Genomic DNA, 18,539 nt, shown 5'->3' with positions numbered 1-18,539 from the left:
GCTGATTGAGATAGCCTTGGCAAAACAGATGCCCCTAAAAGGTAATCAGGCAGAGGAACTCTACCTCTTGAACAATGAAGGGATGGGTGATCTTGAGGCCAAGATGGATGAAGTCTTGGGGATGATGCTTGCAAATTTGGGGGCTATATATGAGAGAAATGCAGAAGACAACAATTATTTTTAAAAAAGGGGTGAGTTGTAGGAAGCGCTTGCAAAGTTTGTTGTTTCTGCAAAAATCACAAGGCTGAATCATGGGGGTGGAGGAATAAGTTAAGCTAGATATGCTTGCAAGCAGTTACAAGTAGCTGCATCTTGCTTCTGCAAAAATCGCAAGGCGGAATCACGAGGGTATATTTCAAGAAATAACTAACTGAAAAGGGAGGTGGTTGACTGGTAGAAACAGATGTATTGACATGTCTGTTGCAATTGTCACGCACATGGGGAGTTAGTATGAACAAGAAAACCAAATAAGACCCTGTGTTGCGTCAGCAAAAGTAATAAGACCCAGTATCAAGCGGGGGGGTTGCACGCCACAGACAGATGTGGTAAGCCCATTAGATTAACAGAAGTAAGAGGGGAGTACCAAGAGACTCAATTGAACTGTATAAATTGTAATGTAACCTCCTGATCGTTGTGCCTCCTTTATGGTCACCCAGCTTGCAAGACCGTATGAATAAAGACTGCTTCAGAATTTGACTTGGACTGAAATTATTGAACAGTGAGCTTCATTTCTCACAGTTCTCAATATGGTGCAGATGTGCACACACTGGAAGATCTTGCTAGTGGACAGTACTTCTACAGCTCCCATCATGTTTTTCCAAGGAAGGTATCTAGCAGCCTGGTTGCATAATTAATGAAGTGAAAGGAAAAAGATTGTGTGAGAAATGTTGCTTCAAGCCACGCAGACCATGCAACATTAATCTCATTCAACAAAACATTTTAATTGATAATTGGAAAATTTGGTCTCCGTGCCTTTGCCGAGTTGAAACATCCTTAAAACCATTTAAGATAATTACTAAAAGACACCTCTGATCAAAGTTTTCATCAATTGCACTAACATCTGTTTATGCACCTCAGTATTATCTGTTTTATCATGCCCCTGCAATGCACTGTTAGGCATTTACTTACATTAAAGATACCATATAAATATGGAAATTGTTATTAGCATAGGGATGATGCTATACCTTGTCATTGATTTAATCCTTGTTGAAATTACTATAAATATATTTCTCAAATACTATTTCATTACCACCGCAGACGCTCCAGGTGACAGCTATTTCACTGTAAATTACCGAAAACAACACTTGTATTCTTGCATTACTTCTACGGAAACAATGAAAATAAAAAAACTTGAAACTTCCCTCAGTTTTCCTGCAAAGCTGCGTGACCCCAGGAAGCCATTCTACAGTTCAAAATTAATTAGAGATGGACAACAAACTGTTAGCTATTCCAGTGATGCCCACATCTGATGAAAGAACAAGGAAAACACAGTTTCTACATTTTCCTCCACATTTCATACTTGAGTAATTTTTTTAAAAAGCGTACCAAAATATTTGATGACAGCACTAGATGTTTCCATTAGCATTTAGAACTTAACACAGTTACATTTCAAGGCTGACGTTTATTTTCTACAAATTTCAATTTCTAACAGATAATGTCTACCAAAACTAGATGAATCATTTGTAATAACATCCAACATTTTGAGAAGTCTTTAGAATCACTGCTTAGCTGCAGACAAGTGCCAAAGTGTAATTTTGTCTCTAGTGTCAGAAGTGCAGCAGAGTATAGTTACAATAGTGCAGGAAAATGCATGACATTTGATAGTCGAAAATAAATAGCAACACATGGAAAGCTCTGATAACATCATCACAAACTGCTGGAAAGAAATTAGTACTTTGTTCATTAAGTGCATACTTGCCATTTTTCTTCCCAGAGAATACAAACAGGTAACTTGCTCTTGGCTTCCTGCTAATGTCACTTTTGCAACTTGTTGATCCATTGGACTAATGTTGTGGGATTTTTTTTTCTTTGAATGAGCACTATCAGCACCATCAATTAGATGAGTGTCAGGAGGATCGAGGTTGTTGCAGCAGAAGCAGCAATCTGTACAGTTCCAAATTGTTATCACAGATATTCCTCTACCATCTTAATCTTCCTCCATGGCCATCCAGAAGAAGACTCCACTTTCTTCAAACATTTGGGGAAAACAAATAATGCATTCCTTTCCCAGCTTTACGAACTTCATTATGATTTAATTTAAAAAAAATTGCACCCCTAAAACATTCCTACACTTGGCAGTATTATACGTGCATTATGTAATAGACAATAAATTGATGCAAAGAAAATTCTTTTACATCAGAGGATTATGTTAGCTAAATTTTCATTGGTCTAATCAGTAGCTCATCAACTCCACTTTGGAAAGCACTGGTAAAGCGCTGTATTCCTGCACCAAAATGTTTTCCTCTAGCCATTTATTTGGAGGATTGCAGAAGCTGAATTGCATTTAGCCTGATCAATGCAGAACATCATGATGAACAGTTTGGTGCATCACACACCCCTTTGGAATGTTCTAGCAAAGCCCTGTGACGGCTGTACCAAAACATTTCTTGCAATGCTTTTATTCGGAGCCTAATCAAACCAGGATGATCATTTTGGTGTATCACACTAGCATGCTTCAAAAGGGCTCCACACTAAAACATGCCTCACATACACAACTCATCAATTTATAGTAGGTATGAGAAAGAGAGATTGGATTTCCATCCACAATTCTGCCCACATGTCCAAGTTGGAACTGCAGATACCTACAGCATCATTCTATTGTGCAGTGCACTATTATAAAGTATAAATTACGACAAATGCTGTTTTCTAATAAGGTCATTGTAATATGATGGGAAGAATTAAAAAAAATAGTACTGGAATCACATTAACAAAAGTTAAAACACTTTGGACACCTCTGGTGATTTTGCACTTTAACACAAAATAGGTCAAATCCTGCTGTTCTCCAATTTCAAATAACCTCCCTTCCTAGCACCTTCCCCTTCCTTCCATTCCTCTCATTGACCCTTCTAGGCAGCAAATGGATCCATCGACCAATCAGGTCATACCCTCTATCTGTGTTGACCTGGCTCCACCACACACACTAACCCCCCCCCACCCCCTTTTACTTGAAGCTCTCTTTACACCCACCCCAAGTCTTGAAGAAGGGTTACACCTGAAACATTGACTTCTCCACCTCTTGATGCTGCCTGGTTTGCTGTGTTCTTCCAGCCTCCTGCTTGCTCTATCTTGGATTTCAGCATCTGCAGTTTTTGTCTCTTGCTGTAATGGTAGACCTCACAATAAACAGTATTATTTGGAGTCCTTATCTTACTGTGCAATCAATTTTCTTGCTCCAAATTTGTCAAAACATTAATAATGGCTTGGAGCTAATGGCACATCAGCGATCTTGTGAAGGTCATTCCAGTTGGCGAGATCATTGACCATTTGTACTACATGATAACTAGCTTAAAAGAAACATTAATTTATATAAGACACTCAACTGAGAGGTGAGTGACTTGTAAACTCTGAATTGGTTTTGAAAAAGTTAATAAAGCCGAGGTTTTGAAAAAAACGCTGTAAAAAGCAGTAGAAGCTAATTAGACGTGCTGTGTTTTGGAAAGCACATCTTAGCAGGACTGTTACACTTAATGGGAAAGTCCTAGAGAGTGTTGCTGGACAAAGAGACCTTAGCGTGCAGGTTCATAGCTCCTTTAAAGTGAAGTCGCAGGTAGACAGGATTGTGAAGAAAGCGCTTGGTATGGTTTATTTTATTGGACACATTATTGAGTACAGGAGTTGGGAGATCATGTTGCGGTTGTACAGAACATTGGGTAGGCCACTGTTGAATATTGCATGCAATTCTGGTTCTCCATCCTATCGGAAAGATGTTGTGAAACTTGAAAGGGTTCAGAAAAGATTTACAAGGATGTTGCCAGGGTTGGAGGATTTGAGCTACACAGAGAGGCTGAACAGGCTAGGGCTGTTTTCCCTGGAGCGTCAGAGGCTGAGGGGTGACTTTATAGAAGTTTACAAAATTATGAGAGGCATGGATAGGATAAATAGACAAAGTCTTTTCCTTGGGGTTGGGGAGTCCAGAACTAGAGGGCATAGATTTAGGGTGAGAGGGGAAAGATATAAAATGCACCTAAGGGGCAACATTTTCACGCAGAGGGTGGTACGTGTATGGAATGAACTGCCAGAGGAAGAGGCTGGTACAATTACAACATTTAAGAGGCATTTGGATGGGTATATGAATAGGAAGGGTTTGGAGGGATATGGGCTGGGTGCTGGCAGGTGAGACTAGATTGGGTTGGGATATCTGGTCGGCATGGACAAGTTGGACCAAAGGGTCTGTTTCCATGCTGTGCATCTCTATGACTCTTAAGTATTTTGAACGTACACTTTTTCCAGAAAGAAAGTGTTTAGAAGAGGATTCACACTTTGTCCTGAGACCTTACATGAAGTGGAAAGAAGGAACTGTTGGAAATGGAGAAAGCAGCAGCTTTCCCACTATCTTAGCTCAGTGACATTCAAGGATGTGATTCTCACCAGAACCTGCCAGGGACAGCAGAATGGTTTAGCTAGTAAAATAATTCCATTTGGTTACTGCTTTCAGATGGTTAGAACCTGAATCAATCCGAAAACGTCTGTAATGAAACAACTCAGTCACAGGACTAGAAGCCCGCTCCCTGTATCATCCGCTCATTAGAGCTCCGCCACCTTCTCCCTGCCCACTCCATCCGCACCGCCCACTGAATCTCCACCAATCAGCGCGTGTCACTGGGTCCCCGCCTCCACACGCTGCCGACTATAGCTCCGCCCGCTCGCACGGCTCACAGGAGCTTTTCGCTCTCCCGCGCGGCCCACTGGAGCTCATTCCCAGAACATTGGAGCTCCGCCCACCCGTGCGGCTCAGTAGACTCCCGCCCCACGCGGCCACTGGAGCTCCGCCCCTCCCGCGCAGCACCACACTGGAGCTCCACCCACTGCTCGGCACCACACTGGAGCTCCGCCCACACACTCTGCTCACTGGAGCTCCACCCCCCGCGCGGCACCACACTGGAGCTCCGCCCACACACACTGCTCACTGGAGCTCCATCCCCCGCGCGGCACCACACTGGAGCTCCGCCCACACACACTGCTCACTGGAGCTCCATCCCCCGCGCGGCACCACACTGGAGCTCCGCCCACACACACTGCTCACTGGAGCTCCACCCCCCGCGCGGCACCACACTGGCGCTCCGCCCACACACTCTGCTCACTGCAACTCCACCCCCCGTGGTGCACCCCCTACATGGCACCACACTGGAGCTCCGCCCCCCGCGCGGCGCCACACTGGAGCTCCGCCCCTCGCGCGGCACCACACTGGAGCTCCGCCCCTTGCGCGGTCAGCTGGTCCACTGTTCCACAGCTCGCTGTCGGCCTGGCCTTCGTTTTGGAGCTCCGCCTCCTCCATCACAACTGCCTGAACTTCATATCTGCCCCGCCCATTGTCCGATGTTTGGCCCCATCAAGTATCGTTGGGCCGCATCAAGTTGGTTTGTCCCGCCCAGTCCGTGGCTCCTGGCTCGCTGAGTGGTCGAACGCTGCTGTCAGTCTGCGTTGGTGTTCACCTTGGGCGCAGGCGGTGGGATGCAACTAAGCGAGGCACGTAGGCCCCCCGAGTGTTGGGTCAAATAAATAAATAAACAAACAAACAGTAAGTGAGGTGGGCTTGGATCCCCTGTTTTGATAGACAACAGTCAGCCAGAAGCTCTGGTGAAAAGAGCGTTATTTGTTTATTGCGGTGCAGTAGTTTGGCTTTCCTCCGGGTGTCAGGCTAAACTCGGGGGGGGGGGGAAGCCGGGCAGTGCCGCGCCCTTTCGTCGATCGCAGACAAGTGCTGTCCAGCTCTGCAGGGACCAGGGCCTTCGTCGTTTCTTATACGAGTGGCGGGGGAGGTGGAGTCGAGGGAGGGATGGGGGTCGCAGGTGGATGAGTTCTTCTCGTGGTCCCAACAGTGACTTGAGACAACCCAGAGCCGACTAAGGAGTACGTGATGTTTGCTTATTACTCATTCTTTTCAATGTTTATATGACCCAAATTAATTTTACAAGCGTCTGTCTGATTTTAAGTTGAACCTTACTCATTATGATGACAGCTGAGCCGTTTCTGTTTGAAGGTAGTACTGGCATTTATTAGATCGATCTAGTCTTCAATTCTTCAGTTTACACGCGTAGAGAAGGTTACATATGCAGTTGGATGTTGGTTGATTTCCTTTATAGCCTTTGTTTTTAATTTTAATGTTGTTATTTGAGGAAAGTTGGAATTTTCAAGGCCACGCTTTCTCTAGTCTAGAAGATGTTAAATTGTTGTTTGTAAGCTCATGTCAGGGTTTTGCTGACATTTGAGTTTTTTTCCCTTCTGTGCCATCCTATCTCTGTACTGGCATTTGTTTCTGTTTCATTATGCTGTTTAACAATGTGGCCATTCTTACAATGACACATCATTTAAGTTTTGCAGATAACAGTTATGTTTCAGAGAGACCAATATCTTGAACTTGACCTAATGTGATTCATTACAGGAAACTGAAATTTTAATGTGGAATAATCTATACAGTGTTAAAGATTAAAATTGAGGTTTAAATGTCAAAGCATTTTTCAGAATAATTAATCATGATATTTTGCTATTTCATGCAAAAATTGAGAGGTTCTTGTTTGTCTTAGTTTGAGTGAAGTAGTTTTCCCAGAAAGAAAAATCCTCTGGTTTTATCGTTCTTTTCATAAATTACAAGGTCATTAGATTAAACTTTTGAGAGGTATATGGTCAACCATAGTAACTGAAATCTTGATTGGAGATAATTTAGTAAATCTTGTTACAGCTCTGTTTTTGTAATGCATTTTGAAAAAAAGAAACTTTGGAAAATAAACGATTAGGGGATATTTTACAGAATAAAGATTGAGAGATTACGTTGAAAGTAAATGTGAATCTGTTTTAGCAGATGATTCAGATTTAAGATAATTGGTAAAAGAACCAGATGTGAGATGAGAGGCTTTGGGATGTGCCATCTAAAAGCCTGATAGGTACATTTTTAGTATGACTTGGGATTTAAACATGTGCATCAAAAGGATTTTTTTCCTTTGGCTTAATAGAATGGAGTTTTTGGAAGGATCTTTCAAAGACTTTTGATTAATCACTTGTATGATGTGGATGTCATTGACTGGGCCAATATATAATGCTTTTCCCCTTGTGAAGATCATAGTGAGCAGCCTTCTTAAATTGCAATAGTCCATGTGCTACAGTGAGACCATGCTATTAAGGAAGGAATTCCAGAATTTTGACCGGGTGACTATGAAAAAGTTTGGAAAGTAAGATGTGTTAAATGGCATGTCCTTTCATCCTGGTGCTGCTCTCTAGTGATACAGCATATCTTGAGATAATCTAGTTGAGAATAAATCGAATAATATACAACCACAATCAAATTTAGGACTTTCATGCCCTTAGTCTACTGATATAAATTATAGATTAAGCCTGCTCCATGTTAGCCTAATCAATCAATACAAGTAGCATTTTTGTACGCTATATTGAAGCACCCGAACTGCTGTTCTGAAGAATTACATAGAATACATAACATAGAAACAGGCTATTAAGACTAACCTGTATATACCAATATATGTTCTCTAATCAAGCATTTTCATGTCCTTTCTCACCCAATGGTAACTTTTCCCCCAGCCTTTTTTTTAGCATCTTATTAAATGCATATATGATTAGTGTATTTCATATGCTGGCAAATTTCATATTCTTATCACTAGATAAAGACATTTATTCATGTTTAATGCTTTCTAGTTGACTATCTTAAATTGCTAATTCTATCTTTCCTTTTCCTTGTCACATTTGTTCAGAAGGTGAACTTTCAACTTCATATTCATGCTATCTCTAAAACTGCAATTTCCACTTCTGTCACATTGTTTAACTTTGTCCCTGTCTCAGGTCATTTCTTGCTGAAACCCATATTCATACTTTCTTTACCTCTGGATTGACTATAACATGATACTCTTGACTGGGTGCCCAAAATCTACTTTGGTTGAATATGAAATCATGCTGCTCTTTTTCTTCCCTTATCACCTTTAGGCTTGTTGACCACATTGGCTTCAAGTCAGACAATGCCTTTAGTTTTAAAATTCTCATCTTTGTTTCCAGATTTCTCCATAGTCTCCTCCTCCCCATCCCTAATGTTCACCAGCTTCAGATATCTAAGCTCTGGAGAAACCCAATTTTCAATTCTTCATATTGTGGTCATGCCTTCAATTGTCTAGGCCCTGTGGTGTGGAAAGCCCTCTCTGCACATTTCTGCCCGTCTTCTTTCCTCTTTTTAAAGCATTCCTTAAAACCTATGTCTTTGACCAGACTTTTGGTCATCTGGTATAACATCTCTTTGTGGTTTGATGTCATAATTCTTTTTATAATGTTCCTAGCTGGGGTACTATGCAGTTCTTGTTACCACACTTCAGGAAGGTGATATGAAGGATGTTCACCAGGATGTTGCTTGGAATGGACCATTTTATATATGAAGAGAGGTTGTATAAGCTTGGGTTGATTCCTTTGGAGCAGAGAAGGCTGTGTGGGCCCTCATTGATGTATATAAGATTGTGAGCGACATCAATGGGTGGATAGGAGCAGCTGTTCCCCTTTGTTGAATAATGAAGGGGCATCATTTTAGGGAAAGGAGTGAAGTTTTGGATGGAGTTAAAACTTTTTCTAACTCAAAAGGAGGCAGGAATTTGGAATGCACTGGCTAGAAGAGTGGTAAGCGTTAACCTTTTTTTAAAAAAAAATGTGGATGAAGGCTTCAAATGTAATAGCTTTCCAAATTATCTACCAAATATTGGAATGTGGGACTAGTGTAGGTTGGCACAGACTTGATGTGCTGAAGTCCCTCTTCTGTGATGTGTGACTCTGAAATTAGACTTTACAGGTACTGCAAGGGAAACTTTTCTCAGAGAAATGTTTCCCTCTATGCTAATAGAAGAGTTGGAATTTGCAGCACTTGCTGATCATGTGGTCTTAATCTTAATGACAAAAGTCCCTGAGCTCATTGCATTTAGTGGGGGGAAGGATGGTGGAGACAGGAAGAAGGGACTCATGAAGAAAAAATGACGAAAGGTGATAAACCAATTTGAGGCAAGTGTGTTTCCTTCAAAGGTTCCACTTGTCAGTGGTATGATGTTGAGCACACATTGGTCACAGCTTACTATTTATGCTAAGGAAGTTGTACATCCTGTCTGAAAATTGCAGATATGCTGCCAAGAGACAACATCTTGGTAAACTTGACCTATGAAAGCCGAATTATTGGTATGTGTTGTGTCTTGGGATGCTAGTCTAAGTTAAATTTTTTTTTGTATTTTTTGTTGTAATTTTCAACTCATGCAGAGAGTTTTGTAGAGGTTAACAAAAATGGCATGAATCATTACTATGCATTGATTTTTAGTTGACCATTTGGAATTAGTTTTGCACGTGTTATGACGCATAATCCTGTCTCAAGAATAGGCATCCATGAGGTGCTCTGGGCCATCAGTAGCAGAATTGTACTCCAGCACAATCTGCAACCTCATGGTCTGCATATCCCTCACTCCATCTTTACCATCAAACTAGGGGATCAACCTTAGTTCAATGGAGAGTGCAACAGGGATTGCTAGAAGCAGCACCAGGCATACCTGAAAATGAGGTGTTAACCTGGTGAAGCTCCCAAACAGAACAGCTTAGATGCCATACAGCATGAGCAAGTGATAGACAGAACAGAGCAAACCCACAGCCAATGGATTAGATGTAAGCTCTGCAGTCCTACCACATCCAGTTGTGAATGAGGGTGATCAGTTAAACAGCTCACTGAAGGAGGGTCCCCAAATATGCCCATCCTTGATTGAAGAGACTAGCATGTCAGTGCAAAGATAAGGCTGAAGCATTTGCCATATGGATGATCCATCTCTTCTCCTTCCGAGGTCCCCAACATTACAGATACTAGTCTTTAGCCAAATCAATTTACTCCAAATGATGTCAAGAAACGTTGGAGGCTATGAGACCTGACAACATTCTTGCGATATTACTGAAAACTTGTGGTCTGGAACTTGCCGCTCCCCTCGCCAAGCTGTTCCAGTATAGTTACAGCACTGGCATCCATCTGACAATGTATGTAGAAAATTGCCCAGGTACCCTGGACATAAAAAAGTAGGAAAAATACAACCCTGCCAATTATCACTCCATCATTTTGCTCTTGATCGTCATTAAAGTGCTATCAAGAATTATTGCTCAGCAATAACATGCTCAGTGTTACCCAATTTAAATTCCTCCAAGGTCACCCTGCTTCTGACCTCATTACAGCCTTGATTCAAACACAGACAAGACAGCTGAATTCCAAAGGTGAGGTGAGAGTGACATCAGGGCTACATTTGACCAAGTATGGCATCAAGGAGTCCTAGCATAACTGCAATCAATGGGTATCAGAGAGCAAACTCTCTGCTGGTTGGAGTCATATCTGGCATATAGGAAGATGGCCATGGTTGGTGGTCAGTCATTCCAGCTTCAGGATATCTCTGCAGGAGTTCTTCAGGGTAGTGTCCTGGACCCAACCATCTTCAGCTGCTTCACCAATGAACTTCCTTCCATTATAAGTTCAGAAGTGGAGGTGTTTGCTGATGACTATATAATTTTAAGTACCATTTGTGACTCCTCAGATACTGAAGCAGTCAGTAAGATCTAGACAATATCCTGGCTTTGGCTAATAAGTGGCAAGTAATATTCGTGCCACAAAAATGTCAGGCAGTTACCATCTCCATTTAAGAGTTAATCTAATCACTGTCCTTAGAAAGTCAATGGTGCTGTCATCACTGAATCCCCCACTGTCAGCAATCCAGAATGTTACAATCGATTAGAAATTCAATAGGACTCTTCAATTAAACACAGTGGCTACAAGAGCAGGTCAGAGGCTAGGAATACCATTGTGAGTAATGCATCTGATGCCCCCAAAGCTTTTCACCATCTACAAGGCACAAGTCAGGAGTGTGATGGAATACTCCCCACTTGCCTGGATGGGTGCAACAAAACTCGAGCTTGATATCATGCAGGACATAGCAGCCCGCTTGATTGTGCAGCCACTCCCTCCACGACCGACACTAAGCAGCAGGAGTGTTTTTTTATATATTCATTCATGAGATGAGGGTGTTGATGGCTGGGCCAACATTTATTGCCTATCTCTAATTGCCTAGAATTAAGTGTTAACGATATTGCTGTTTACCTGACTCACATATAGGTCAGGTAAACGTGGCAGATTTCCTTTCCTGTGTGACATTAGTGAACCAGATGGGTTTTCCAATGATCAACAATGGATTCATCGTCATTAGTGAACTTAATTCCAGATTTTTTGGAATTCAAATTCCATCATCTGCCAGTGGGATTTGAACCTGGGTCCCCAGAACATTGCCTGGGTCTCTGGGTTAATAGTCGAGTAATAATAACACAAGGCCGTTGCCTCCCTTCCCTGTATTATCTATAAGATGCACTGCAGAAATCCACCAAAGATCCAGACAGCACCTTCCAAACTCACGATTACTGCCATCTGGAAAGACAAGAGCAGCACTGCCTGCAAGTTCCTGTTCAAGTCACTTACCATCTGACTTGGAAATGTATTGCCATTCCTTTACTGTCGCTGGGTCAAAATCTTGTAATTCCTTCCTTGAAGGCCTTTTGAGTCAACCTACAGCTTGTGGATTGAAACAGTTTTAAGAAGGCAACTCACCACCAACTAGGGATGGGCTATAAAATGCTGACCAGCCAACAATGGCCATGTGCCATGAGTGAATGTAAAATAACAAAATGATTTTTGGGTCTTTATTCACATTATGATCTCAGTTGATGGTGCTGCTAAATTTGTCATCTATGTTTGCTTTTGTTTATTTCATTAACATTGTGGTCTGTTATGGAGATGTATTTACATGTGGCTGCAGGTTTTCTTTAATGGCACAATAGAGATTTAGTGCAGAAAACAAGAAATGAGTTGAAGTCAAGTTACCTAACAGAATACAATTTAGAAAAATCTTCAACTACCACAGCGGAAGTACCTGCAAGGTGCAGCCGTTTTTTAACACAATGTTAGAAATGCAAATCCAAATAAATTAAACACCTTTTCTCAAATCTTTCTTCACTGACGTTTGACCGTTCCTTTGCCATGTACTGTAGATGAAATTCAGTCTGTCTTTTTCAAATGTATCAACATGAACTGTTCACAGTTCTAAGAGCCTAAGCTTTCTTAGTTCTAGTAATCTGCAGATTTCTCGCCAGAATCTCCTGGTTTGGAAGTTCCATGAAGTAAATTTTTGCTACTGCGGTAACGTTTTTATTCACTCTTCTCTTTTTCTAGGAGAGAAGCTATGCATGTTTCTGACCCCAATCAAGTCTCTCCCAAAGTCCTCCTTTAAAATTTTAATCGTTGATTTTAGTTTAGAAAATCCAATCTTTGATTCTTCTGAAAATCAGCCGATAACGTTTCATTTTTACTGTACATGTCACATAGCAGATATTGAGCCAAGTGGCCTTTTTGGCTGCTTCCAGTCTTTATTTTTGAATAAAGGAGTTACACTTGCTTTTTCAATCTATTGGAACCTTCTATGAATCAATTATCTCACACTTTTAAAATCTAAGGTTGAAGTCCATCAGCACCAGGGGAGTTGTCAGCCCACAGCTCCAGTGATTTGCTCAATACTTCTAGTTTGGAATAGTGAATTAGTAATGCATGATGTCACTGAGTGGAAGATAAAATTTTTTAAAAAACTGTCCTCAGTCAAAGAAGTGTTTACCAATTGAAAGTTTGGTGATTGTTTTCACTTCGTTTGGGATGGGAGGAGTGAGTGGGGAAACAGAAGAGGAGGCAAACAGTACCTTGCTCGGTTCACCACTATTGGGGGTGGGGTGGGGTTCGAAATTAAGTCTGCAATGTGTTAAAACTTTATTGTGCTTGTGCGCTAATATTAGCTGTTCATTAACTTGTACAGAGAAACCAGAACTATCTGTGTACAGGAAACCAAGCTGTCCAAACAGCAATCTATCAGCTCAATTAGAGTCTTTTGGACTTTTCACAAGAAAGGGAGAGAGGTGTAAAAATAGTTCCCAATGTAAATTTCCTGGCTGTGGTTTGAAAACCGATACAATTCTAAAATTCTCAATGCAGCATATTTCCCACAATATATTTGGTTGGAATAATTACTTTTAACCAGATTACAGAAACCTTGGTTTTAACTTTTTCAGGCTTCAAACTATATATTTATTTTCTTTCTAAGCCATAGTATTTTAAATTTGCGCAGATTTACAAGATAAATGTTCTGAAATTGTTAGAAATTTATGTTTTCCTTGGGGCCATGGACTGAAGGATGCATACCTTCATTAAAAGGATTTCCTTTAACACATCCTTCGTTACTGAAGTTCTATCTGATCATAACTCTTCTACTTAATTTATCTTGAAGGTTCTTTTATTTGTTGTTTTGTTGTTTCCTTGTTTCCTTGTTTTTAAGGATGTAAATATTGCTTAAATAAGTACATGTTTTAAGTATTAGAGATATATTAATTAATCACCTACATTAACAGGTGTTGTTGTGGTTCTGTTCGCCGAGCTGGAAGTTTTTGTTGCAAACGTTTCGTCCCCTGGCTAGGCGACATCATCAGTGCTCTGGAGCCTCCTGCGAAGCGCTTCTTTGATGTTTCTTCCGGTAATTTATAGTGGTGTGTCCTTGCCGCTTCCGGGTGTCAGTTTCAGCTGTCCGCTGTAGTGGTTGGTATATTGGGTCCAGGTCGATGTGTTTGTTGATGGAGTTTGTGGATGAATGCCATGCCTCTAGGAATTCCCTGGCTGTTCTCTGTCTGGCTTGCCCTATGATAGTAGTGTTTTCCCAGTCGCATTCATGTTGCTTGTTGTCTGCATGTGTGGCTACTAGGGATAGCTGGTCGTGTTGTTTCGTGGCTAGTTGATGTTCATGTATGCGGATTGTTAGCTGTCTTCCTGTTTGTCCTATATAGTGTTTTGTGCAGACCTTGCATGGTATTTTGTAAACTACATTAGTTTTGCTCATGTTGGGTATCGGGTCCTTTTGTTCTAGTGAGTTGTTGTCTGAGCGTGGCTGTTGGTTTGTGTGCCGTTATGAGTCCTAAGGGTCGCAGTAGTCTGGCTGTCAGTTCTGAAACGCTCCTGATGTATGGTAGTGTGGCTAGTCCTTTTGGTTGTGGCATGTCCTCGTTCCGTGGTCTGTCTCTTAGGCATCTGTTGATAAAGTTGCGCGGGTATCCGTTTTTGGCGAATACCTTGTATAGGTGTTCCTCTTGCTCGTTTTGCAGTTCTGGTGTACTGCAGTGTGTTGTGGCTCTTTTGAATAGTGTCCTGATGCAGCTTCGTTTGTATGTGTTGGGGTGGTTACTTTCATAGTTTAGGACTTGGTCTGTGTGTGTTGTTTTCCTGTGTACCCTTGTGGTGAATTCTCCGTTCGGTGTTCTCTGTACTATCACGTCTAGGAATGGGAGTTGGCTATCCTTTTCTTCTTCTCTCGTGAATTGGATTCCTGTGAGTGTGGCGTTGATGATCCGGTGTGTTTTTTCTATTTCTGTGTTTTTGATGATTACGAACGTGTCATCGACATATCTGACCCAGAGTTTGGGTTAAATTTGTGGTAGGGCTGTTTGTTCTAACCTTTTGCATAACTGCCTCTGCTACGAGTCCCGAGATTGGTGATCCCATGGGTGTTCCATTGATTTGTTCATTTATCTGATTGTTGAATGTAAAGTGTGTAGTGAGGCACAAGAACTATACTGGCTAAGGGACTCAACTGCAACCACAGGTATGCCAAGACAGCAGACTTCCTAGCAGCACTCAGGAACAATGGACTGACAGAAGAGACACAACAAACAGTGAGACAAACAGTCGTACCTATGATGATAAGAAAAAGACAAACACATAACCTCAACACCAAGGAGAGGGAAGCACTGAAAGCACTAAGAAACGATAAGAACATAATCGTACTACCAGCAGATAAAGGCAGAATGACGGTCATCCTCGATAAATCAGATTACATCAAAAAAGCACAACAACTACTCGCAGATACCAACACCTACCAAATGAAGGATTCTGACCCCACACCACAACTCACCAATAGAATAAATAACACACTAAGGAATCTACAAAAAAACGGACGGATAACCAAAGCTGACCTACGAAGAATGAAACCGGAAAGCAACAACACCCCCAGATTCTATGGACTACCCAAAGTACACAAAACAGACATCCCACTCAGACCCATAGTATCACTACCTGGGACACCAGCATACAAACTGGCCAATGAACTACAACAGAAACTGAAACACCTGGTCAGCAGATCCAAGCCATGGTCAGACAACAACTCACTAGAACAAAGGACCCGATACCCAACATAAGCAAAACTAATGTAGTTTACAAAATACCATGCAAGGTCTGCACAAAACACTATATAGGACAAACAGGAAGACAGTTAACAATCCGCATACATGAACATCAACTAGCCACGAAACGACACGACCAGCTATCCCTAGTAGCCACACACGCAGACAACAAGCAACATGAATTTGACTGGGAAAACACTACTATCATAGGGCAAGCCAGACAGAGAACAGCCAGGGAATTCCTAGAGGCATGGCATTCATCCACAAACTCCATCAACAAACACATCGACCTGGACCCAATATACCAACCACTACAGCGGACAGCTGAAACTGACACTCGGAAGCGGCAAGGACAGACAACTATAAATTACCGGAAGAAACATCAAAGAAGCGCTTCGCAGGAGGCTCCAGAGCACTGATGATGTCGCCTAGCCAGGGGACGAAACGTTTGCAACAAAAACTTCCAGCTCGGCGAACAGAACCACAACAACGAGCACCCGAGCTACACATCTTCGCACAAACCATTAACAGGTGTGTTTTATAATAGCCAGATAGTCATAAATTTCTTTCAGCTCTATAGTTTAAATTATATTCACAAAAAATTGAAAAGAAGCACCAGGTAAATAATGGGAACAGTGGAGCAGCAACTTTCATAATTTATGCTAAAATTACCGATACGGTTGGTATCTTTATAACCTGGTTTAAACATGAACTGCAAGATGTTAATTCCAAGATGAATACTTAATGGTTAACCATTTATTATTTTGTATCTCTATTTTTCTATTGTAGTTTTTGACCATTAGTGCAAGAATCAAGCAGTAGAAGTTAATAGCCAGTCGAGTTTTGTTTCACATTGGGAATTTTTTTTTTTCTGAACTGCTTAAGATTTTGAGAAAAGTAAACTGTTTTCAATGAGCTAATCCACAGAGTATTGGCTGAAACTTATTCTATTAAATGCAGCTTGTTTTTAAATGTGGAAATTTTCTAATCTGGCTTCTAATCTAATCGGAAAAAGCAAGGACTGATTAGGGGTAGAATGGCTTTCTGTGTGGGAAATCATGTCTCACGAACTTGATTGAGTTTTTTGAAGAAGTAACAAAGAGGATTGACAAGGGCAGATTGGTAGATGTGATCTATATGGACTTCAGTAAGGTGTTCAGCAAGGTTCCTTGTGATAGACTGGTTGATTAGATCTCACGGAATACAGGGAGGACTTGTCATTTGGATACAGAACTGGCACGAAGGTAGAAGACAAGTGGTGGTTGAGGGTTGCTTATTAGACTTGAGGCCTGTGACCAGTGGTGTGCCACAATGATCAGCACTAGAGCCATAGAGATGTACAGCGTGGAAACAGACCCTTTCGTCCAACTCGTCCATACCGACCAGATATCCCAACCCAATCTAGTCCCACCTTCCAGCGCTCAGCCGAAATCCCTCCCAACCCTTCCTATTCATATACCCATCCAAATGCCTCTTAATTGTTGCAATTGTACCAGCCTCCACCACATCCTCTGGCAGCTCATTCCATACACGTACCACCCTCTGTGTGAAAAAGTTGCCCCGTAGGTCTCTTTTATATCTTTCCCCTCTCACCTTAAACCTATGCCCTCTAGTTCTTGACTCCCTGACCCCAGGGAAAAGACTTTGCCGATTTACCCTATCCATGCACCTCATAATTTTGTAAACCACTATAAGGTCACCCCTCAGCCTCCGACGCTCCAGGGGATAACAGCCCCAGCTTGTTCAGCCTCTCCCTATAGCTCAAATTCTCTAACCCTGGTAACATCCTTGTAAATCTTTTCAGAACCCTTTCAAGTTTCACAACATCTTTTGATAGGAAGGAGACCAGAATTGCATGCAATATTCCAATAGTGGTCTAACCAATGTTCTGTACAGCCACAACATGACCTCCCAACTCTTGTATTCAGTACTCTGACCAATAAAGGAAAGCACAGCAAACGCTTTCTTCATGATCCTATCTACCTGTGACTCCACTTTCAAGGAGCTATGACCTGCATTTCAAGGTCTCTTTGTTCAGCAACACTCCTAGGATCTTACCATTAAATGTACAAATCCTGCTAAGATTTGCTTTCCCAAAATGCAGCACCTCGCATTTATCTGAATTAAACTCCATCTGCCACTTCTCAGCCCATTGGCCCATCTAGTCCTGATCCTGTTGTAATCTGAGGAAACCCTCTTCGCTGTCCACTACACCTCCAATTTTGGTGTCATCTGCAAACTTACTAACTGTGCCTATTATTCTCGCATCCAAATCATTTATGTAAATGACAAAAAGTAGAGGATGCTGCACCGATCCTTGTGGTACTCCACTGGTTACATGCCTCCAGTCTGAAAAACAACCCTCCACCACCACCCTCTGTCTTTTACCTTTTTCAGCCAGTTCTGTATTCAAATGGCTAGATCTCCCTGTATTCCGTGAGATCTAACCTTGCTAATCAGTCTCCCATGGGGGAACCTTGTCGAACACCTTACTGAAGTCCACGTAGATCACATCTACCGCTTTGCCCTCATCAATTCTCTTTGTTCCTTCCTCAAAAACCTCAATCAAGTTTGTGAGACATGAAAGGTCCACTGCTTTTTTGTCATTTATAAAAATGATTTGGATGTGAACACAGAAGTTATATTTAATAAATTTGCAGATAAAACCAAAATTGGAGGTGTAGTGGACAGTTGAGAAGGCTCCCTCTGAGCACAACAGGATCAGGACCAGATGGATCAATGTGCTGAGAAGTGGCAGATGGAGTTTAATTTGGATAAGTGCGAGGTGCTGCATTTTGGGAAAGCAAATCTTAGCAGGACTTATACACTTAATGGTAAGATCCTAGGGAGTGTTGCTGAACAAAGAGACCTTGGAATGCTGGTTCATAGCTCCTTGAAAGTGGAGTTGCAGGTAGATAGGATAGTGAAGAAGGCATTTGGTATGCTTTACCTTTATTGGTCAGAATACTGAGTACAAGAGTTGGGAGGTCATGTTGCGGCTGTACAGGACATTGGTTCGGCCACTGTTAGAATATTGTGTGCAATTCTGGTTTCCTTCCTCTTGGAAAGAT

At 41.7% G+C, this 18,539-nt stretch overlaps 1 protein-coding gene across 3 annotated transcripts in view; it reads left to right on the top strand.

The window, feature by feature from the left end:
- The first annotated feature begins 5,650 nt into the window (after positions 1–5,650).
- Positions 5,651–18,539, top strand: part of tesk2 (testis associated actin remodelling kinase 2) — a 90,448-nt gene continuing 77,559 nt past the window's right edge. For 2 of the 3 annotated variants that reach the window (XM_060829862.1, XM_060829860.1), the window contains exon 1: positions 5,978–6,069. The gene's annotated coding sequence lies outside the window, so the exon portion shown is untranslated. Of the gene's footprint in view, positions 5,738–5,977; positions 6,070–18,539 lie in introns of those variants that run through there. The other variant, XM_060829861.1, reaches the window with a different exon arrangement.

This window comes from Hemiscyllium ocellatum, chromosome 9 (genome assembly GCF_020745735.1).
Source record: "Hemiscyllium ocellatum isolate sHemOce1 chromosome 9, sHemOce1.pat.X.cur, whole genome shotgun sequence".
NCBI lineage: Eukaryota > Metazoa > Chordata > Chondrichthyes > Orectolobiformes > Hemiscylliidae > Hemiscyllium > Hemiscyllium ocellatum.
This window is presented reverse-complemented; position numbering and strand designations above follow the sequence as displayed.